The sequence below is a fragment of the Arvicanthis niloticus genome, chromosome 1, assembly GCF_011762505.2.
Source record: "Arvicanthis niloticus isolate mArvNil1 chromosome 1, mArvNil1.pat.X, whole genome shotgun sequence".
In the NCBI taxonomy this organism is placed as follows: domain Eukaryota; kingdom Metazoa; phylum Chordata; class Mammalia; order Rodentia; family Muridae; genus Arvicanthis; species Arvicanthis niloticus.
The window spans coordinates 118,256,487-118,278,586 of record NC_047658.1 but is presented as its reverse complement, the minus strand read 5'-3'; the positions used below and the strand labels follow the sequence as shown (position 1 = coordinate 118,278,586).

The 22,100-nt window shown below is 45.5% G+C and overlaps 1 long non-coding RNA gene across 1 annotated transcript in view; it reads left to right on the top strand.

Annotated features, from left to right (window-relative positions):
* The first annotated feature begins 8,158 nt into the window (after nucleotides 1-8,158).
* LOC143435283 (uncharacterized) overlaps nucleotides 8,159-22,100 on the top strand; it is a 30,075-nt gene continuing 16,133 nt past the window's right edge. Inside the window, exon 1 of the long non-coding RNA XR_013105428.1 lies at nucleotides 8,159-8,576. This is a non-coding gene — a long non-coding RNA (uncharacterized LOC143435283). The remainder of the gene's footprint in view (nucleotides 8,577-22,100) is intronic.

Genomic DNA, 22,100 nt, shown 5'->3' with positions numbered 1-22,100 from the left:
CATCACCCTCATTCCCAGCAGCCATGTGTCACCATGCTGGCTTTCTCATAGCTGAAACAAGAGAGCATTTTGTTGAATCATTGTATTTTGGCCAATCTGATCAGTGAGAAATAGTTTCTCAGGGCAATTTGAATTTCTTTTACCATAAGCAAGATTGAGTGTCTTCTAATATAATTTAGACTTTTGTCTTTTTCTTTTAACTATTGGTATCCTTAGTGTATTTCTCAATCAGGTCATTGACCTTTAGATCCATATTAGAAGCACTTTGTACAATAATAATATTAGTATATACATAAATTGAATGTATAATTTTTATTATTTATTTATTTATTTATTTTGGTTTTCTGAGACAAGATTTCTCAGGATAGCCCTGGGACTCAGAGGTCTTCCTGCCTCTGCCTCCCAAGTCCTGAGATTAAAGGTGTGTGCTACCACTACCTGGCTTGAGTGTATAAATTTTGTGTATAATATAAATTGAACATTTAGGCAGTTATTTGTTTTAATTTTGCTCATTTACTCACATAAATTTGAAAGATTTATTTTTATTTTCATTTGTGTGTATGTGTGTCTGAGTGTATATCATATGTGTGTAGGTATCCCTGGTAGACAGAAGAGTGTCAGATTCCCTGCAGCTTGAGTTACAAGTGGTTGTGAGCCACCAGATGTGGATCCTGGGAAGCAAACCTACCTGGATCCTCTGGAAGAATTGATTACTTGTTTTTGGCCACAGATAATCCAATTTCTTATTCACCTTTCCCCTTGTGGCTTCTGGATGCTATGTGAGAATTTGGAAAGTTTGCCCTACTCCTACACTATAGGAGACTTTATCTATATTTTTTTTCTATAGCATTCATAATTTTACTTTTGGTGGACAGGTTCTCATGAACCCTAGGCTGCCCCCCTGAAATTCACTGTATATCTGAGAACGACCTTGATGTCCTCCTACCTCCAGCTTCTGAGTGCTGGGATCACAAGTGGGTGCTGCATACCTGTTTATGTGGTGCTGTGGATCCAACCCAGGGCTTCCTGCATGCTAGACAAGCACCCTAGCAACTGAGCTACATCTCCAGCCCCAGCTTCCTTTTACACCTAAATCTCCAGCCCTTTCAGGAGGTGTATAGGTGTTTCTGAGTCCATGTGGCTCTCCTCTTAGCTCATACCACCCAGTTAAGCCACCCATTCTTCCCCATGGCTTGGGATGCTGCTCCTTCCTGACTCTCTTCTCTGCTGGCAGTAGGGCTGCTTTCTTGAGCTTATACTCTGTTCTCAAGAGGAACAAATTCCTGCCTTTACCTCTGCCTAGACCCTCCCTAAGGTAACCACAGTCTATCCAGGATAGCACCAGGAAGAACATTTGTAGGGCTAGGGTACAGGGTGGGTCTGGCTTTTGGGCAAGGGAAGGCTCTGTCTGTCAACAGCTCTTTGTTCCAGGCATAAAGATCAAGCTTTGGAGACAAATGATCTTGAGAAAGGGACCTTGTTTGTGAAGCAGGGTGTCTCTATTAGCTTGCCAGGCTTGTTTACTTGCTATGTAACCCAGGCAGGCCTTGAACTCTTGTTAACTCTCCTGATTTAACCTCTCAAATGCAGGGATTCAGAGTGTCCTCCCACCTGAGTGAACCTTTCTGTTCCAAATCCATATTAATCCACACTTAGCATAGAGAATTTCTGAAAACCTTCAGAATACAAGTTGCCATGGAGGAGGACTGTCTGAGTGGAGGAGACCCCTGTTCTATCCCTGGGGAAGAGATGGCCAGGAATAAACATTACAGGCTTTACAGTGATTAATGGTCATCCATCCATCTACTCATAAATACATCCTTAATATGTAATCCAGTCCATGGCAAGCACAAAGGTCATGCTTTGTAGAGAGGAAACTCAAGACACTGCCCTACGCCTTAACCTGGGTGTGTGTGGTGTGGGGTAAGCCCTAAAGCTCATGCTGAACGCATCTGAACGGAGGCCTAAACCTTGCCTTGTGAGTCAGGTTTGGTGCATCTGTGTGACTCAGAGGCCTCACTTCTCTACTCTGCTGGTTAAGAAGGAATTCAAGTTCCAGGACAAGGAGAGGCCCTGCCATGGACAATCTCAATTTTATACTGAGTTATCATTTCTTAAATAAGCAATACTGAGTGTGGTTGTGCACACCCATAATCCTAATACTCACAAGGCCAAGGGATGAGGATATCAAGTCTGAAGCAAGTAGAGGGAGGCTACATTGAAAGACCGAGTCTCAAAAACCAGGATTGTGTCTCAGTAGGTAAAATGACTCACTGAGCAAGCCTGCCGATCTGAGTCAGAGACCCTGGGACCCAGGCCCTATGTGGTGGAATGATTCCTGTGAGTTGTCAAAACTACCTGGAAGTCTTACAATTTAGGACATTGGGGTGAATTTGTTGGGGGAGGTTTTGATGGATTAGCCTTGGATGAGTTGCTTTGTTTGTTTAAGACAGGGTTTCTCAGCAGGGTGGTGGTGGCGGAGGAGGCAGAGGCAGGCGGATTTCTGAGTTCGAGGCCAGCCTGATCTACAAAGTGAGTTCCAAGACAGCCAGGACTACACAGAGAAACCCTGTCTCAAAAAAACAAAACAAAACAAAAAAAACAAAACAAAAAACAACAACAACAACAACAACAACAACAACAACAACAACAAAAAAAAAAAAAAAGAAAGAAAGAAAGAAAAGAAAAGAAAAGACAGGGTTTCTCCGTGTAGCCTTGGCTGCCCTGGAACTCATTTTCTGGACCAGGCTGGCCTTGAACTCAGAGCTCAGGCCTCTGTCTCCTGAGCGCTGGGATTAAAGGTGTGCACCACTACTGCCCAGCTGCCAGTTGATCTTTAATAAGACAGTCTGTAGCAAGGGATATACACATGGAAGGCATGCTTTGGGAGGGTAGCAGGTCCTAATTATTCCCTGTAATGGTAGATTTTAACTGTCTAGAGTAGGGCAGAACATAGGAACCAGAGAACTTTCTTACTCCTCTTTCCACCTGTGTGACATAATTCTTGCTCTTCCCACCTCCCAAAGTCATTGTGAGGATGGACGTACATGAGGTATACCACATGACCTAAAAATCCTCAAGCTGTTATTATTGTTCATTGGATTAGACTTTGGATATTTATTTTTATTTTGTGTGTAAGTATTTTGCCTATATATATGTGCAGTGTTGCCAGAGGCCAGAAGAAGGCCTGGAACTGCAGTAATGGATAATTGTGAGCCACCAGAGAGAGAGCTCAGTGGCCTAGACTTCCTAGCCACTGTTTTCACCACCAAAGGACAACTCGCAGCTCAGCAGCATCGATATGGGCACCTTCTGTAGCTCTGTTTCATAGAATGAGATACAGTTTAAGAGTGTAAGTGGAGCAGGAACCAGTGGCACAGGCCTGTACTCCCGCCACGCAGGAGGCTGAGCCAAGGAGATCCCAAGTTCAAAACTTGCCTGGAAAACAGAGTGAGTTTGAAGCCAGCAAATTAGTGAGACCTTTGTCAAAATAAAAAGTAAAAAGAGTGGCTGGGGCTGTGTAGGTCAGTGGTAGAGAAGTTCCCTCACATGCATGAGGCCCAAAGTGCATTTCCTAATTCTGGGGGGGGGGGGGCGGGGGAAGCTAAAATGACCTCAGAAATTGTGGCAGGAGCTGTCTGTAAAGCACTTGCCTCGCACAACTTTGATCCCCAGACCCACCTGAAAAAACTAGACATGACGGTGAGTGCTTGTGACCCTGGTGCTGAAGACACAGAGACAGGCCAACCCCAGGGAGAGCCAGTCTAGCCTCAATTAGTAAGCTCCAAGGCAGCCAGACAGTGCTTCAAAAAAAACCAAGGTGGGTGTGGCTGGGGAAAAGGGAAGCTGGAGAAGAAATGGTTCCGCACTCAAGAGCACTTGCTACCCATGCAGGCCTGAGGTTTGCTTCCCTGTACCCATATGGAGGCTCACAACCTCCTAGAACTTCAGTTACAGGGGCCCCAATGCCTTCCCTCATGCCGCCCCTCCCAAATAAAATAATAAAATAAATCTGAAAAAAAAAAAAAAAGATGGCCAGTGCCTGAGGACTGACACCCAAGGTTGTCCTCTGGTTTCTACATATATGAGTACACACAGGAAATCATGGTGCCACCAGCTCTCAGGACTGGGTGCTGCCTTCACCCCATCTTTGGGAGCATGTCTTGTCTTTTAGGTATGTGCATAGGAAAGAGTGACCCAGATTGCCTGGCCCTTTTCTCTGGTTGTCCCCATGTTGGCCTCATCTGGGTCACCACTCCCCAGGGTCTTTACCTCACTCCTCTGAAGTGAGGAAGCTGTCGTTGGGCAGGGGAAGGAAAGCTGAGAGAAGGAGCTGGCCTTGCTTTCTATCAGCCTTGTTCTTCCCAGAATTTCTGACAGGCTGGTTGGGAGGTACTCCACCATTTCTGTCCACTCACACCTTCACCAACAAGGAGCTGATACTTCGGCGTAGGCAGCTGGAGCACCCCACTCCCAACAGAGGTATTTCTGGAGCAGCAGGATCCATGCCTGCCACTCTGCTTCATTCCATCAAAGACTCCAGCTTCCAGCCAATGACAAACCCATTGCAAATGGGGACACCATGGTTGGTAATAGGGATGAGAGTGGGACAATGTTAGTGACTCCCACTGTTTCCTCCTGCCTTGGTAACTGTCCCCTCCCCAGAGATGCCTTTGCTTCTTCTGCCCCTGTGCTTCAAGTCTATAGTCCTTACTGATCCTGGTCACATCCTCGTTTTCCAGCTTCCTCTAGTACCTGGTGGAGAGACTGCATCTCTTTATGTGCTAGGAAGCCAACGATCACTCCTAGCTCTCCCTTTGGGTCCCTAACAGGGACCTGGTTATGCATAAGGTGACTCAGAGTAGACACCATGGACTCAGAGGACACTAAACTTAGGAGACCACTTCTCAGAGCCTGTGGAAAATACCAGGGTTGAGACAGATTTACAATGCCTCTGGAAACCTTCGTATTTTCAAATTACCATTGTTTCAAATTACAATAGTGCTGGCCACGATGGTGCACACGCTTAATTCAGAGGCGGGCTGAACTCTCTGAGTCCCAGGCCAGCCTGGTCTACATACTGAGTCCCAGGACAACCAGGGCTACATAGAGAGACCCTATTGTCTCAAAAAGCCAACACTCAAAAGAATTACAATTAGGTAATACATTTTGACTGTCTGTCTACTTACTTATTTTGTTTCTTTGAGACAGGTTTTACTGTGTATCTATGGCTGTCCTGGAACTCATTCTATAGATCAGGTTGTCTTCAAACTCAGAGATATGCTTACTTTTGCCTCTTGAGTGGATTAAGGGCATGTGCCACCATGCCAGGCCTCATTTTGTTTTTTTGAGACAAGTTTTTTTCTGTGTAGTCCTGGCTGTTCTGGAACTCTCCGTAGACCAGGCTGGCTTCACATTTAGGGATCCACCTGCCTTTGCCTCCAAAGTGCTGGGATTATGTGCTACGCACATAGGTTCTAACTCACCTGATTTTGAAGCAAGATAGAAATCCAGGGGACATTATGGGGCTATAGGAAGCTAGTCTGGTTCTCTTCTTTCAACAGCTGAGAAGCAGAAATCCCAGCACAGCATCTGCTGTGAAAGTTGTGGCCCCAAAGATACATCTCTTTCACATATAGATTTTCTATGTTATAATAGCAGTAAACTAAGTTTGAGGCTTTAGCGAGGGCTTCTCTCTTTTCCTACGTATTCTGAGAGTCTCCAACAAGACAATTAACTTTGTTTACAGTGAAGACATCCTGTCTTCCTGTATCCTGGGATCTAGAATGTTACCTTATCCATTAGAACCTTGTCTGTACTCCTCAGGACCACCCTGTGGGCTCATTTTGTTTTCTTAGAAACCCTTTCAAAAGAAGACCTTTAGAACCAACCTAAATGCTATACGTGGCTATTGTAAAGACAGTGAGGCTGTGTCTCTTAGATAAGCCACACCCGTGCTCTCTGCTGTGTCTTCTTTAGCTTTTCTCATTTTCTCTTAATACTTGTGTTTTAAACATATTTAAAAAAAAAAATCTCTTGTCAGGCAGTGGTGTGGCACAATTAATACCTTTAATCCCAGCACTTGGGAGGCAGAGGCAGACAGATCTCTGAATTTAAGGCTAGCATGGACTACAGAGCCTAGGACAGCCAGGGCTTTACAGAGAAACCCTGTTTCAACACACACACATACACACACACACTCATGCACCCCTCCCTCTTATAATAAACCTGAACTGTCCTTCATATTGGCTTGTCCTGAAATTACTTTCTGCTGTGAAGCTAGGAATCTTGAGTTTGCCAGAGTGGAGTTCTCTGAGAAGAGCCCCTGGGGTTGCTGCTGGCGACAGATGGCCCAGGGGAGGGAAGGGAGACTACACATTACAGCAGTCTGAGGCCAAGTGAGTGGGGTTTCCAGAAGAAGTGAAACTTCAGTTTCCTCACAAGCAGGGACACTCAGACCGGGTAGCTCTGTCAGAGCAGTTGTCTCAGCCCTGCACATAAGCTCCAGTTCTCCAGCCTCTAAGAGACCAAGAGGGCTCCATAGAATTGGTCCTTTGGTGCCAAAGAGGATCTGCTCCCTCTTCTCTTCTTTTTAAGGTAGCAGTTAGCTATCTTAGGAGTCATCCCAATGATACCCAGGAGTGGACAGAAGAATATGGGGGCTGGGGTAGTTGTGGAATAAAGGAAAGGAGAAAAGAAACAGACAAAAAAAATTTTTTTTTCCCAGCACAACTTGTGGCCTTTGCTGTCTTTCTGTTCTCTATTAGTATTGAGCAATAACCCTGAATCAGGGCCAAGGCCAGCGTTCAGCAGTGCCTCCAAACCAATCTGCAGGAAGAAAACAATGCAGAGAAAGATGTTTTTTTCAGGCCCCCAAAATGGCCTCCCTCTCTGCCCATCTCCCCCCCCCTCAGATTCTTCCCGCCCACAGGAACCAGCTCTTAATGTCCCGTGATGGGTGTAGAGGAAGTGGGAGAGCCAGCACTCCTCCCAGCCAGCTGGCTGCCCACTGTGGGTCACAGTGTACGGAGATACCAGGGCAATGGTTCAGACGCCAAATGGCAGCCCTGGGAGCAGAGAGTCTTGCTCTTACCTAAACCATGCAGTGGTGCTCAGAGATTTTGTTTTAGGATAGCTTATTGGGAGTTGATAAAGGTCTCTGACAAGGTATGGGGCTGCTAGCCCCTTCAGGATAATAACTTCCAGGCTATAATTTTCAAGAGTCAGTTTCTAGGGGTGGGGAGATGGCTGAGTCAGGAAGTACTTGCTGCACTAGCGTGAGGACCTGAATTAGATTATATCTCACATAAAAAGCTGGCTGTGGTGGCACATGTCACCCCAGAGCTTGGGAGGTAGAGTAAGGAGGATCCCTAGGACTTTCTGGGCAGCTACCTAGTTAGTTGGTATGTTCCAGGATCAGCAAGAGACCCAGTCTCAAAAATAAAATAAATAAGGTAGAGGGCTGGGCATAATGACATAGACCTTTAATTTTAATTCTAGCATTTGAGTGGCAGAGGTAAGCAGATCTCTGTGGTCCCAGGCCAATCATGAATATGTGTGTATATATATACATGTGTGTGTGTGTGTGTGTGTGTGTGTGTGTGTATACACACACACACATATATATGCTATGTATAGCGTATGTATATCATATATATAACATAGATATGTATATATAATGTATCTGCATATCTTCATGCACATACAACCATGCAAACACCACAGACACACACACACACCCTAGTCAATTTACATTTAATGTTTATCTGACTTGGACAGTTGGTTGAATGAGCAGTCATTTGCACTATGGACATAGCTACTTTCTCCAAAGAGAGTAAAATAGAAAGCTGAGATGGTGTACATGCCTATAACCCCAGTATCTGGGAGGTCTAGGCAGAAGGATCGTGAGTTTGAGGCCAGAGTGGGTTACATTACGTGGTTCAAGGCCAGCCTAAACTACCTATGAGACCTTACCTCAAAGCAAACAAAAACAAGAAACTCTCAACAATGAAAACTCAATAAAAAAGTGAGCATAGGGCTTGCGAGGAAAGGACAGTTATTCAGCTTGTGGTTTAAGACGGCACAGACTCTCATGAGGAGAAACCGAGACAGTTCACACACAGCTGGGACCCCTCACCCCTGTGGCACACAAACTGCAAGAAATGTTGTTGCTTCTTCTCCCCTCCTGTTCAGACTGGGCCCCTAGTCAAAGGACAGCATGGTGACACCTTCCACCTGTTTACACTGTCCCCACTGCCATCTGATGCCAACTTCCAAGGACTGTGAGTGAGAAGTGTTTTGTTGAGTCCTGATTCCTAGTGAGAGAAAACAGGAAACTGCTGTTGCAATCCACCAGTTAAACAGTACTGGACCACCTCTGGAAGGGTATCAGGAAGTTACAGAGTAAACATTGTCTGGGGAAAACAAATGTCTATTCATCCCAAATAGGGCTCCAACAACAGACCAAAGAAACTACTCCACCAGTCCTGGTTAGTTTTTGTCCTTTGGCACAGCTAGAGTCATCTGGATTGGGGGAACAGCAGTTGAGAAAATGGTTCCATTCTCCTGGCCTGAAGGTAAGCCTGTGGGGCATTCTCTTGATTTATGATTGATGTGAGAGGACCCAGCCCACTGTGGGTGGCATCATCCCTGGACATGTGGTCCTTGGTTGTATAAAAAGGCAGGCTGAGCAAACCATCAGGAGCTAGCTAGTAAGCAGTGTTCCCCCATTGTCTTTGTTTCAGATCCTCCTTCCAGGTTCCTCCTGCCTTGAGTTTGAGGCTCTGACTTCCTTCACAATGAAGTGTGAGTCAAATAAAGTCTTTCCTCCCCAAGTTTCTTTTTGTTATGGAGTTTTGTTGCGGCGATAATAGCTTAAGATACTACTCAAGCCTAGCTTTATGAATCAGTGGGTTTTATTAAGGTTACTTGCAGGAGTATGAGTGAGGGGTTACTTTACAGGGACATGGGCAACTTATAAGTGGCTATATTATTAAAGAAAAATGTCTTGCACCACCAGTAACTGCTAATATATTTTCAGGGAGGGACAGGGTGTTGTAAGGCTGTACCACTGACTGTTTATACATCCTTGAGGTGCTTGGCCTTATGGACCTCTCCGTCATCCATGATGGAAAGTTAACAGGCCCAATCTTGTTTAGACAAACTGTGTTTAGCCTAGCTGCAGAGAATTCAAGAAAGCAATGGCTATATCCTTCCCTGAGGATAGGATTCCAAAACAGTTTTCACTCACACAGGAATGTAGAAGGCAAGAAGCCTTGTGTACACAGACAAACACTAGAGAAGCCAGGAAACTGAAACATGCATGCTTGTCTCTTCAAAGGAAGGAGGTGTTTGCCTGTTTTCCTTCCAGAATGCTGGGGAGGGATGCAACCTGGTGATTTTTTGCTATCTGTAAGACCAAGCTTTACCTGAATTACCCAGAATACTGTTTGTTTATCCCAGACTTTTCCCCCATAAATCTTTGAGTGTTGCTTCTTAGTCCATGAAAACCCATCTTTATGAGAGATATTACTTATATTTATAACAGCCTAAGTGATTTCTATGTTGTCTTAGGGCCAGGCCAATCCTGACTACCATAGGCATTATGTCTACCTCAGTCATTCTCCCTAGGCCCTTGTCCATTATTCCTAAATCAACAGAATCCATCTTTATGAAAGATGAAAGAATGAGTAATGTAAACACATCTTAAGCTTTGTTGAACACACAGGACTGAGTTAATTGCCACCAGGGAACTTTTTTTTTCCAAAATTGATGCGTTTTTCTTTTCCTGATATTTTGAGACAGGATTTCTCTGTGTAGCCCTGGCTGTCTTAGAACTCTCTCTCTGTAGACCAGGCTGGTCTTGAACTCATGGAAATCTCCTTGCCCTTGCCTCCTGAGTGCTGGGATTAAAGCCATGTACCATCACTGCCTGGCCTGTGCTGTACTTAAATGTGGCTAAAATAAACCGTCTGGTGTCAGACTATAGAAGTTTGGCCCAACATCAGCAAACTAAATCATGTTGAACCTAGTTTCATTCTTACCTCACCAGGATCATTTCCCTGGTATGCTTTCAGGGACCCCTCCCCCCCCAGGTACAAAAACTAAATTCCTTCTGTAACCAAATACAGATTGAACATCAGCTGTGCAGACCAATTTCTGACTCTTTTTTTTTTTGTTGTTGTTTGTTTGTTTTTTTGGGTTTTTTTTTTGTTTGTTTGTTTGTTTTTTGAGACAGGGTTTCTCTGTGTAGTCCTGGCTGTCCTGGAACTCACTCTGTAGACCAGGCTGGCCTCGAACTCAGAAATCCGTCTGCCTCTGCCTCCCAAGTGCTGGGATTAAAGGTGTGCGCCACCACCACCCGGCAATTTCTGTCTCTTTTATCAGACTCATGAGTATGGTTCCTGTAGTTTTATTGCTCAAAACTACAGTCTTTCAGCTGATTAGTTGTGGTAAGTGCTTTTCATTGAATGACCCAAGTCTGTCTTCTACAAAGCCTGGGTGAGCCAGACAGTTTCTAATTTTTTTCCAGGAAGGTTTCAGAATTTACAGCCTTGAGTTCTTAGGGGGAGAAAAAAGTCTTTCTTTATTGATAAGGTGTGTCACTTTCCCTAGGAGACATGATCGAACATTTATTCACCCCAGATGGGGCAGAGATGATTCCACCAATGTCTAACTTGGCAAACCCATGCATTTAGTGGGCTTACTTATAGAGCTTGAATAAGAATTTATAGGAGCACAGATGACTCAAAGGCAGGTGTATTACTAAAAAGCTTTCCCCAGCAAAGGGTGAAAATTCATATAGGCTGCATCCCTAGGGTCCTCTGTACTTCTAGGCAGTTCAGCTTCTGTGTGTGTGACCATCAGGGGAGGCCTTGTCAGTCTTGTAAGTTTCAGAAGCATCTTGAGACTTGTGAGTTGTCTACTCCCACAGCCTGGTAAGTTTCATTTAGTGTTCTGAATTTTAAGAAACCTCTCCATAAGACAGAGTGTTTCAGAGAAACTCAGAGAAAATTATTACACAACAAAAGGGCAAATCTGGGATGTGAATTTTTTGTTTTGTTTTAGATGCTTCAATTTATGGATGTGAGGGTAAAGGTGTGATGTATGGGTCATCTGTGACCATTTTAATACCCTGAGAAAAGAAGCTATAAGAACAAGACCACAGTCCAGAGCTCCTCCAGTCTTCCTATATGAGAGACAGATTCTTTATCATTCATGCTTATCTATCTGCAATTAAAAGCACTCCTGAGTCACCAAGACCCTCATTTTCTTATCTTTCTTGAAAAGCAGGGGAAGTCATTTCTGTCTTCCATGTTGAGTCAGGTGGGTTCTTTCGTTTGTTTGTTTTTGTTTTTGAGCTGGAGTTCTGGGGTTAAGAATAGGCTGTGTGCCCAGCTCCAAGTTCCTCCATATTGTATAAAATGCTGTTTTTCCCCTAGGTTAAACTTGCCTGTAATGACTCCGAGATTTTACAAGCAGTGTTTAGCTCCATTTTTTATGCAAAGACAAAGGCAGGTAATCAACTTCACCACTCTTATACCACAGACAGGCACAAACTGATAAACCACTTATTTCTAAAAGTGAAAAGGGTGATTCCCTAAAAAATTTATCATAGTTGGGGCTGGGCACTCGTGGTGTACATTTTTAATCCCAGTACTCAGGAAGCAGAAACAGGCAGATCTTTGAGTTCAAGGCTGGCCTGATCTACAGAGTGAGTTCAAAAACAGCCAGGGCTACCCTGAGAAACTCTGTCTTGAAAAAAAAAGTTGGGACCATTGAGAAATGGGTGAATTAAAATAATAAGGAAAACCAAGCCTAAGAACTTAATAAACTCACCAGAGGGAGGAAAGGGCACAGAACCCTCACCTGGACCCCATCTAGAGGAGGCTTAACAGAGATGGTGGTAATTGCCCCTCTGACTTATTATCTGCCATCTCATTTGGAGTATGTAAAGGTGTTGACAAGCAGAGAACTCTCAGCTGTCCCAGGGACTTTTCTCAGCTTGGTCCCAACTATATTTAAATTACCCCATCTTTCCTGTTCATCCATCAGGACCTGCTATCCCTTTGTCTACCAGTGCATCTACCTCTACCTAGTTGGGTCTTTTGCCTCTATGTCAGCCATCCATGGTCCCATACTTTGACTCAGCAGCTCAACTCCACATTGAGGGCTGCCTGAGCACTGACCCTTTGGCTTAACTCTGTAGAAATGTCACCCTCAGACCCCTAGCAGGTTAGTCAGTTAACCACACTTCTCTGCTTCCTATTACTCCCACAGAGATTCAACATCTTCATCTATCTTTCACATTTGCATATAAAGAGGTCTCTTTGGAGCTCACCAAATTCTGCTGTAGACCATTGTAATCATCAGCAAATTTCTCTCTCCCTATGACTCCCACACCACAAGTGTTCATTTATATTTCTGACACAGTATGCTCACTACGTGGTCAAGAGTAGTTTTCTCTGGGCGTGGTATGATCATTGGTTGCCAGAGAGCACCTTACAGTCATGGCACCAGGCCCATGGCCCTTCTACCTGCTACATTCTACTGAAACCAGGAAAGGATGACTATTAGAGACATTATTTTATTCAAGTCCAGGCTTTGGGGGTTGAAGGACTCTTTTACAGGTGTTTCCTAAGACCATTGGAAAACACAGATATTTATATTGAAATTCAGAACAGTAGCAAAAATACAGTTATGAAGTAGCCATGAAAGTAATTTTATGGTTGAGGGTCACCACAACATTAGGATCTGTATTAAAGGGTTGAAGCATTAGGAAAGTTGAGAAACACTAGCCTAGACTGTCCTCCTACCCCAGCCTCTTAAGTGCTGGCATTGCAGAATGTGCCACCATGCCCAGCTCCAGTCAGATTTTATCTCCTAGAGCTGGACGTACTGGTGGAGAGAGGAGGAGGGTGCCATTGCCTTGAGGTTGAGCTGGTCAGAGAGTAGGATCTTGTCTTGGAGCATAGCCTAAACTGACCCTCAACACAACACAGCTGGAGGATTTCCCATAGTCCTTGGGCCCCAACCATGTGACAGGTCAAAGTTACCTTTCCTGGCCTGAGAATCAGAGACTCCCCTGATACTATCTATAGCTGGCAAGGGTGAGAGATGACCTTTGTCATGGCTGGTGAGTTAAATCACGGGATGGCTCTGTCACTGATGATCTGTCATATCTTTCTTCTTTAACTTACACCCTGAAGACAAATGATTGAAACCCTCATCCATGCTGTATATTCTACTGCCCCAGGGTATAGTCTCTGAACATCTCAAAACACTATTGGCAAGTGAGATGCCCAGAGTGAGCAACAAATGGCCTTACCCACACCTGACAGTCAACAAGTGCCCAAGTTAGCAGAGTACTCTGGTGATCCAGAGTCACATTGGCTCCCTGGAGGGTGGTTTAGTGGATGAGTAAGAAGTGTGGGGTAGAAGACAAGGCTGAGCTGAAGAAGATTTTGTTATGTATCCTAGGTTGGTCTTGAACTCACTATATAGCCAAGGATGAATTTGAACTCCTGATCTTCCTGCCTTCACTTTTCAAATGTTGGGATTACAGGCTTATGCCATCTGGCTTGTTTTTCTGCAGTGCTGGGGATTAGATACTGGGTTTCGTGTGTGCTAGGCAAGTAGTCTCCCAACTGAGCTACTTTCTCAGCTCAAGCCACAGAAGATCCTGCCCCTCGTGACACAGTAAGGGATGAATCCAATTTCTTTGTTGTTACTGCTTTTGAAACAGGGTATCATGTAGCTCAGCTGGGCTTTGAACCTGTGATCCTCCTGTTTCTACCTCCCAAGTGCTAGTACTGCAGGCATGCACCACCATGTCTGGCTTGGGTTGCAGATCTTCAAGACCATAGATAAGCTGCCAGCACCTCCACCCCCTTAACTTGCTTCCTGCTGTAGTTATGGCTGGAGCTACAGGGGAGGCCCGAGAAAGCTGGGAATTCTGGCCTCTACAGAGACATGATTCAAATTTTCTCTCTGGCTCCCTGGGAGGCTGAGCTGCTGGGAAATTCCCTGGGAGGTTGGTATACACTCTTCCTGCCAACTTTCCTGGAACCTTCTGTACAGTGAGCCAGGAGAGGATGCCTGCAGGGCTCTGGAACAGCAAATCCTCTCTTCTTCACCCACGGAGGAGCAAGAAAGGCTCCTGCCTTCCCCTGGCTGAATGCCTTCAATAACAATACCAAGTAGGAGTTGGTTTGCCATTAGTGAATCCTTTGGATGTACTAGGCAGGCTTTACACATACTATCTCATCTAGTCTTTACAGAATTAAAACAAAACAATTGCCCTAGGACAACAGTTCTCAACCTATGGGTCATGGCTCCCACAGGGGTCACATATCAGATATCCTGCATGTCAGTTATTTACGTTACAACTCATAACAGCAGCAAAATTACAGTTAGGAAGTAGCAACAAGAACAGTTTTATGGTTGAGGGGTCACCATAACGTGAGGAAACTGTGTTAAAGGGTTGCGGCATTAGGAAGGTTGTGAACCACTGGCCTAGAGGATCACACCAGCCAAGATGTGCCATGGCGAGAAGCCCACTCAGGTTAGTTTACCATCTCCCCTACTTCACATTGTCTGTTTCCATGATGTAGAGGGAAAAACCTACAGCACAGTGCACAGGGCACTAAAGCTCTGGTCCCCACCACCTCTTACTTCCTTCTGATGCTTTAGCCAGTGCATGTGTTTCACACCACCCCTGCACATGCCATTCCCTCTGCCAGGAAAGTCTTTGGCAATCCCATTCAGTCCTCCCAATCTTCCTGACCGAATCCTATTAGTGGCCCAAGACTCCACTCCCTCCTGTGGGCCTACACCTTCAGTTAAGTTCCAGAGCCAGGGTTTGGGTGAAAATTCTCATGGTGGGAGCCATCATTGCTGCTCGACAGGGCTGACTTAGCGTTACTTCCTCCAGCCTCACAACTGATTGCTCTGTTCTGCTGAGCATCAGGTAACGGAGTTGCCTAGCATTTAGGAACTGTGATGCTTGTTATCTAGAATTTCCATGGAAACGTGTCTGGGATTTATGAGGGTATTTCCAGAAAAGATTAACTGAAAAGTATCACTCTTAGTGTGGGTGATAGCATCCCACAAGCTGGGGTTTTAATTTTTTTTTTTTTTTTTTTTTTTTTTTTTTTTTGGTTTTTCGAGACAGGGTTTCTCTGTGTAGCCCTGGCTATCCTGGAACTCACTCTGTAGACCAGGCTGGCCTCGAACTCAGAAATCTGCCTGCCTCTGCCTCCCAAGTGCTGGGATTAAAGGCGTGCACCACCACTGCCCGGCTTAATTTTTAAAAAAAGATTTATTTTATGTGTATGAGTGGCTTGCTTGCATGTATATCTGTTTGGGTGTATGTGCATATGCATGTGCGTGTGCATGTGCGTGTGTGTGTGTGTGTGTGTGTGTGTGTCTGTGCATCTGCTGCCTATGACAGTGTATGGTCCCCTGGGACTGGACGAACAGATAGTTGTGAGTCATTATATGCATGTTAGGTATTCTGCAAGAACAAGTGCTCTTAACTGCTGGCCATCTCTCCAGCTTCCAAGCTGAAGTTTTAGAGGACTAAATACAAGCAGTCATGCTGACATTGGTACTCTCTGCTTTCTGACTGTGGATCCAATATGACTAGCAGCTCCTGCCTCCATGGCTTCTCTATCATAGTGACCCGAATCTGCAAACTATGACCTAGAAGAATCCCTTCCCTCCTTGAATTGCATCTTGTCAGGTATTTGGTCATATCGATGAGAAAAATAACAGAGGAACCATGCTGTGTATTAGAATTATTCTCAGCATGATAATGTGCTGTTCTGGAGGGAATGGATCTTCCATGCCCTACCCCCTACGCTTGCCCTTGTTCCAGGGCTGACACCTTTTGAATGAGAGAATGATCATAGTAGGAGGGCTGGCTCAAGAAGCTTCCTGGAGGTGACCACCATGGGCAAATGTCACTTGTTAGAGGCCTTAATGACTTGGAGGTAGCAAAATAGCACTGGATATATAAAGCCATGCAGGGGAGTGATAAATTTCAAAAGACACTTGAGGGGGCTGAAGAGATGCTCAATGAATAAGACTATGTGCTGTGCGAGCGTGAGGACCTGAATGTGAATCCCCACCACCCCGTGTAAAGACTGGATGTGATTGCACACACACCTGTAAGCTAAGCACTGTGGGGCTGGAAACAGGGGCAGAGACAGTAAGAGACCCCATTTCAAGGGAATAAAGCAGAACAGGACCCACGATATCCTCTTGTGGTCTCTGGTGTCTGCATATACATATGGATATAACGTAGGGCAGTGGGGGATTATGCAAGGGAGAGGTTACTGTCGATTGTCCATCACGTAGGTCACTCTCAGTGACAAGAGGGTCTGGGACAATAGAAGACTTGAAGATGAAAGTGGGAGCTAAGATGGTTTCCCACTCAGTGGACCTGGGCTGTGTTTAGAAGGCAAAAAGGCAAGGAGTAGAGTCTGTCTGCAGCTCCTAGAGAGACATGGCCATGTGGATGGATATCTTGTTACTAGTCCTTGAAGAATTCATTTTAGACCTCTAGAACGATGTGATTATATATTGGTGCTGTTGTTTTTTTTAATTCAGTGTGTACGGTTGCTTTACATATGTGTATATTTGTGTGTCACATACATGCCTAGTATCTAGAGAGGCCAGAGGAGGACATCAGATCTCCTGGGGTTACAGACTGCTGTGAGTGTGCTCAGAACACGTAGGTTCTGAGAATTGAACCCAGGGCCTCTGGAAGAACAGCCAGTGTTCTTAACCACGGAGTTATCTCTCTATTTCTTACTGGTGCTGTTTTAAAACACTGTCTGTGAGACCTGGAAGATGGTTCTGTGTGTTCTTTCAGAGGACCAAGGGTCAGTTCTCAGAATCCACATGGTGTCTCACAACCATCCATAGGCACATATGTGCTACATATACATACATGCAGGCAAAACACCCATACATGTAGAATAAAATTAAATTAATAATTCAAAATAAATTTTTTGTTTGTTTGTTGAGACAGGGTTTCTCTGTGTAGTCCTGGCTGTCCTGGCACTCACTCTGTAGACCAGGCTGGCCTCGAACTCAGAAATCCGCCTGCCTCTGCCTTCCAAGTGCTGGGATTAAAGGCGTGCGCCACCACTGCGGGGCCAAAAATTCTTTTAAAGACACATGGTGGTGAGCTGCTGTAGCAGCAATCAGGAATAAACATGAGTCTGGCCAGCAAATTGAGACTCATGGTAACACGCTTTACTAACAAGAGGCCAAGAAGAATTACTCTGCTAGGCCTGTGGTTCTCAACCTTCCTGATTCTGGGACCCTTTAATACAGTTCCTCACATTGTGGCGACCTCCCAGCCATAACATTATTTTGTTTGCTACTTCATAACTGTAATTTTGCTACTGTTATGAATTGTAACATGTTTTCAGATGGTCTTAGGTGACCCTGAAGAGGTCGTTCCAACCCCCTCAACCCCCCCCGCCAAAGGTTGCAACCCTCAGGTTTGGAAGCACTGTGCTAAGCAGTGATGGCAGAGCTGGCTTCTCAGAGCACACTGCGGGATCTCCATTTCCACTCCTATGCTGTGACCCTGAGCTTGACTCTGTAAATCTGAGAGGGTGGAGTAGAAGGAAAGCAGAAATGCAAAAGGCTTACAAGGCTATAACACACCCCCCCACACCCCCACACCCCCCCACCCCCCCACACCCCCCCCCCTCCCGCTGCACAGTCTGTATGGACACCAGACAATGGCCTTAAGCACCCATTCCTCCAGGATTCCCGAGGCCAATATCCGAGGTTCAAAGGCTCAGGCTCATTGTGGGTCTGGGGTATCAAACTCAGGTTGCCAGGCTTGGAAGCCAGCGACTTCCTTCATCCACCGAGCCCGGCGGCCACCTCCAAAGTTTTCTTGGATCAAAAATGAAGAAGCTGCTGAGAACAAAAGGTTCCCAGTTCTGAGTAGAGGCGGGAGGGTGTGTGTGTGTGTGTGTGTGTGTGTGTGTGTGTGTGTGCGCGCGCGCGCACAGGGGGAGTGGCGTGGCTGCAGGCAGTGGCTGTTGTTTGTGTTGGCAATAGCCTATGTCTTAAATTAAATCTACGTCAGACCCAAATGTGTTTTTGCCGTCGTGTCTGTGTAATATGTTTTCACACTTTGCTGTTGTGACTAAATCAGCAACAGAAGACGGACCTCAAGTGTGTCTCAGTTATTTCAGAATGTTTGTCAATGGCAGGTTCCTTGTACAAGGAAAGATGAAAACATTTCTCAAGTGTTGGGTGGCCTTGTAACTAAAGGTTCTCAAAGGCACGGTAGCAAGAGGGTGTGAAGACTGACTAGAGGTCAGACAAGGGTGAGCTGATGGAAAGAGCTGAGTAAAGGCATTCTCAGGAGATGAAAGGGATACACACACATTCACCCCAGCCACTTTCCTTGGAGAGGAGAAATCGATCAGACCGGGAGCAAGCAGGGAGCCATTTTGTTACTTACATTCAAATCCTATTAAAGGTTAAGCGAGAGTCACTGTCATCTTCAGAGGAGACCACACTCCTCCTGGACAATCAGTGGGAGAAGAGTAAACTGAGGGACAATTTCCTTGACACAGCTGCGTAGGACAAGAGGCTCAGGAGCAGTGAGTCGGGCTTCCTGGAGGAAGAGGAAGTTGGTCGGAAGAACCGATTAAAATTCAGGCAGAGGAGAGGGCAAGTAGTGCTGAGGCCATTTAAACATGGAGAGAGAAAAAGGTAACTAGGAGAGAGAGAAGAGTGGGGAACCCCGAGCAATGGCTGTCCCAGTGAGCTTTGATTGCCAACTTGACACAGTTTCTCTAGAAGGGAGTCTGTTGAGGGATTGCCCAGAGTGGATTGGCCTGTGGGCTGGTTGTGTGGGATTGTCTTTTGTTAACTGTTACAGGAGGTAGGTTAAATCCTGTAACAGCCACTGTGAATGGCACTATTCCCCGGCCAGGTGGTGTTGTGTTTCAGACACAGGACACGGGGCTAAAGGTGCATATTTAACATACCAAGACAGAGTACACAGTGAGTTTCTGGCTTCCAGGTTCTCCCAGCATCCCTTAGTCCCTACCTGTTACAGGACGTGGCTGGCATACCACACCCTTTGCTCTGAATTTGCAGCCCAGGGGCTGGGCTTTCCTCTCCACAGGAGCTCTTTCCTATGTAATCCAGACATTTTGATCTCTTTTCTCTCTCCCTCTCTTTTTCTCTTTTCCTGTGCATGCGTGCGAGCATGCTCTTCCTCTTTCCCCTCCCCTCTGTCTTTCCCCCTATGGCAACTTCCCTGACCTCATTTCTTGGGACCAGTGAACCCACTTGACAGCTGCCCCGCCCCCCAAACCTGTCTTTATATGCTTTAATTTGTTTTGAATTGGCTCATGTTGTTGAAGAATAACTTATCAGTTGGTCCTGAACTGTGTAAGAAAGTTAGTTAAGCATAAACTTGTGAACCAGCAAGAAACATTCCTTCATGGTTTCTGCTTCAAGTTCACACCCTGATTTCCTCCCAAGATGAACTGTGAGCCCCTGGAAATGTAAGCTGAAATAAACCCCTTCCTCTCCCAAGTTGTTTTTGCTCACCGTGTTATCACAGCAACAGTGAGCAAACAAGTGAGAACAATGGTCAGTAACCAGATGGACAGGAAGAAGAACACAAAACCTGACAGGGGAACAATGCCCCCCACCCCCAAACAATGGCCCCTGCAAACAATGGGCTCCAGAGGGGAGAAGAACACAGGCCTCAGAAACATCAGCTGGGGAAGCAGCTCTTCTGTGGTCCTTTGGACTTTGTGACACAAAGCAGGCTAAGAACATCTGCCAAGCCCAGTGACAAGGTCCCTGCTGTCTGGCTGTGCTGAGAGGCGTTGCCCAGAAAACAGAAAGCAATGTTGGATTTTCAAATGGCATAGTTCACTGTCGGGCGTAGAGGCTCACAATAGTAATCCTAGCACGTAGGAACTGATGCAGGAGGTTTGCTTTAAACTGAGAGTTAGTTTGAGGAACACAGTAAGTTTCAGGCTAACGTAGGCTACAGAGTAAGATGATGTCTCAGGAAACAAACATTGACAATAAGACACAGGATTTGCTGCCGTGGAATTAGCCACAGTCAGGCTCAGTTGTAGGTATTCTAGAGTCAGAAAGTTGTACCTTAATAAATGACAGTAGGACACAGTGAGTAGAGTGCCAGGCTCTGTGCTCACATGCTCATTATTGCTTATTAATGGTAAGAATCTTGAACCTCGGTTTTATGGCCTGCAAAATGGGCATGGTGAGAATACCTACCTATATTTAATATGGTGAATATTAAATGAGTAGATACATTCTATGTGTTTAGACCAGTGCCTAGCACATAGAAACTGCTCACTCTATGTTAGTATAGGTAATTATGACATGTTCAAATGAATGAAAATCATATTAGGACAGGAAATAAAAGAAGAGCCTAAGTTGAGGGCAGAAAAGCTGCTTTGGAGTCAGCTGCACGTGAGAGCTGTGTGGTGATTGGTTGGAAGGGATGGGTTACAGGTGGTCGGTCATTCTTCAAGCTCTGGTGGCCATTCTAGCAAACAATTAAAGTTGAGCAGGGGATTCTAGGAATCTTTAACAACAGTTGATCAGAAGCGTGGGATACCTGGACTTGTGAAGTACAGGAAGTCTTGGGCTGAATGAGTTACTTTTCTCATTCTGACAAATACTGCCCAGAAGCATCTTAAGAGAAGAAAGGTTTGTTTTGGCTCATGGTTTCCAGAAGAGCTGCACTCCATCACAACAGGGAGGGCATGGTGGTGGGAGGGGCTTCTTCCTAGGCTGGGGCTCCTCACATCATGACCACAGACAGAAAGCAGAAAGTGGAACACTCCCCCCTCCCCCCACTGAGTCTCCCACCCTTAGTGGGTGACTCACTTCTTCCAGTCAGGCTCCACCTTCTGATGGCTCCGGGCCTTCAAAAGGTGCTAGGGATGAGCAAGTGCTCGAAATACAGTTCCTATAGTAACACGGACCAAGCTGTGAAAGCTGACTCTAACTCCAGGAATTAATGTCAAAACTGGATTATAGGATGTCCAGATAGTGTTGGGAAATTGGTTGTTCTGGGAAAAGTCTCTCTCTCTCTCTCTCTTCTCTCTCTCTCTCTCTCTTTCTCTCTCTCTCTCTCTCTCTCACACACACACACACACACACACAAACACACACAGACACATACCACACAGACACACACACACACCAGCTAATAGATGTGAAATGACAGAACACACCTTTAAATTAATAGGCAGAAGGGAGAAGGTATAAAGATTGCTGCAAGTTCAAGTCCAGTCGGAGCTACACAGTGAGTTCTAGACCTGAGCAGTGGATGAGCTCCTGTCTCAAAAAACAAAAGCTTGACTGGCATTGGTTGTCTTCTGAAAGGTCTGAGTTAGAGTCAGCGCTAATTGTATTTGGTCTAACGTCTCTTGTAAAGACTACAAAGGTTGGAGGAGTCATTTGTCTCTACAACTGCTTCTTCTCTGGTAGTGAAGAGTTAGTGAGCCAGCTCAAGGCTGTTAGTGGGATTGTTTCAGTGCTCTGCAGGGGCAGTAGGCTACAGGAAGTGAGTCATTCTCTCTGACTCTCGGATTTCCAAACAGGACTGCAGACATCCCTTCTTGAAGAAACCCATATGAGGCCCCGTTATTACATCAGGGAAGCTGAAGTCAGCAAGTACACAGCTGTCAGCAGACACCCACAGGACATGACAGGGTTTGTTTGGACCATGCCCTTCCCAACAGTTATGAAGGAAGCAGAGTGGAAAGCCCCGCCATCATGACTGGCAGAAAACAACCATTGGAAGACTGGTTTAAGCAACACAAGCCACGTTTCTATCGTACAAGGAAGGCATTGTGTGGGCAAGAACCCGCTTCGGTTTCGTGGCTTTTGAGCACAGAAATCAGTGGAGTAATGTCTATGACTTCCCCACTTGACGTCAGCCACTCTGTCGCGTCTGTGGCCCTGCAAAGTTGTCGTTCCTCAAGGGCCTGACTATGCATAACGTGTTCACCTTTGTGTGAGGTGGGAAGCCAGGCTCTTCTGTTTCTAGGTAATGAGATTTC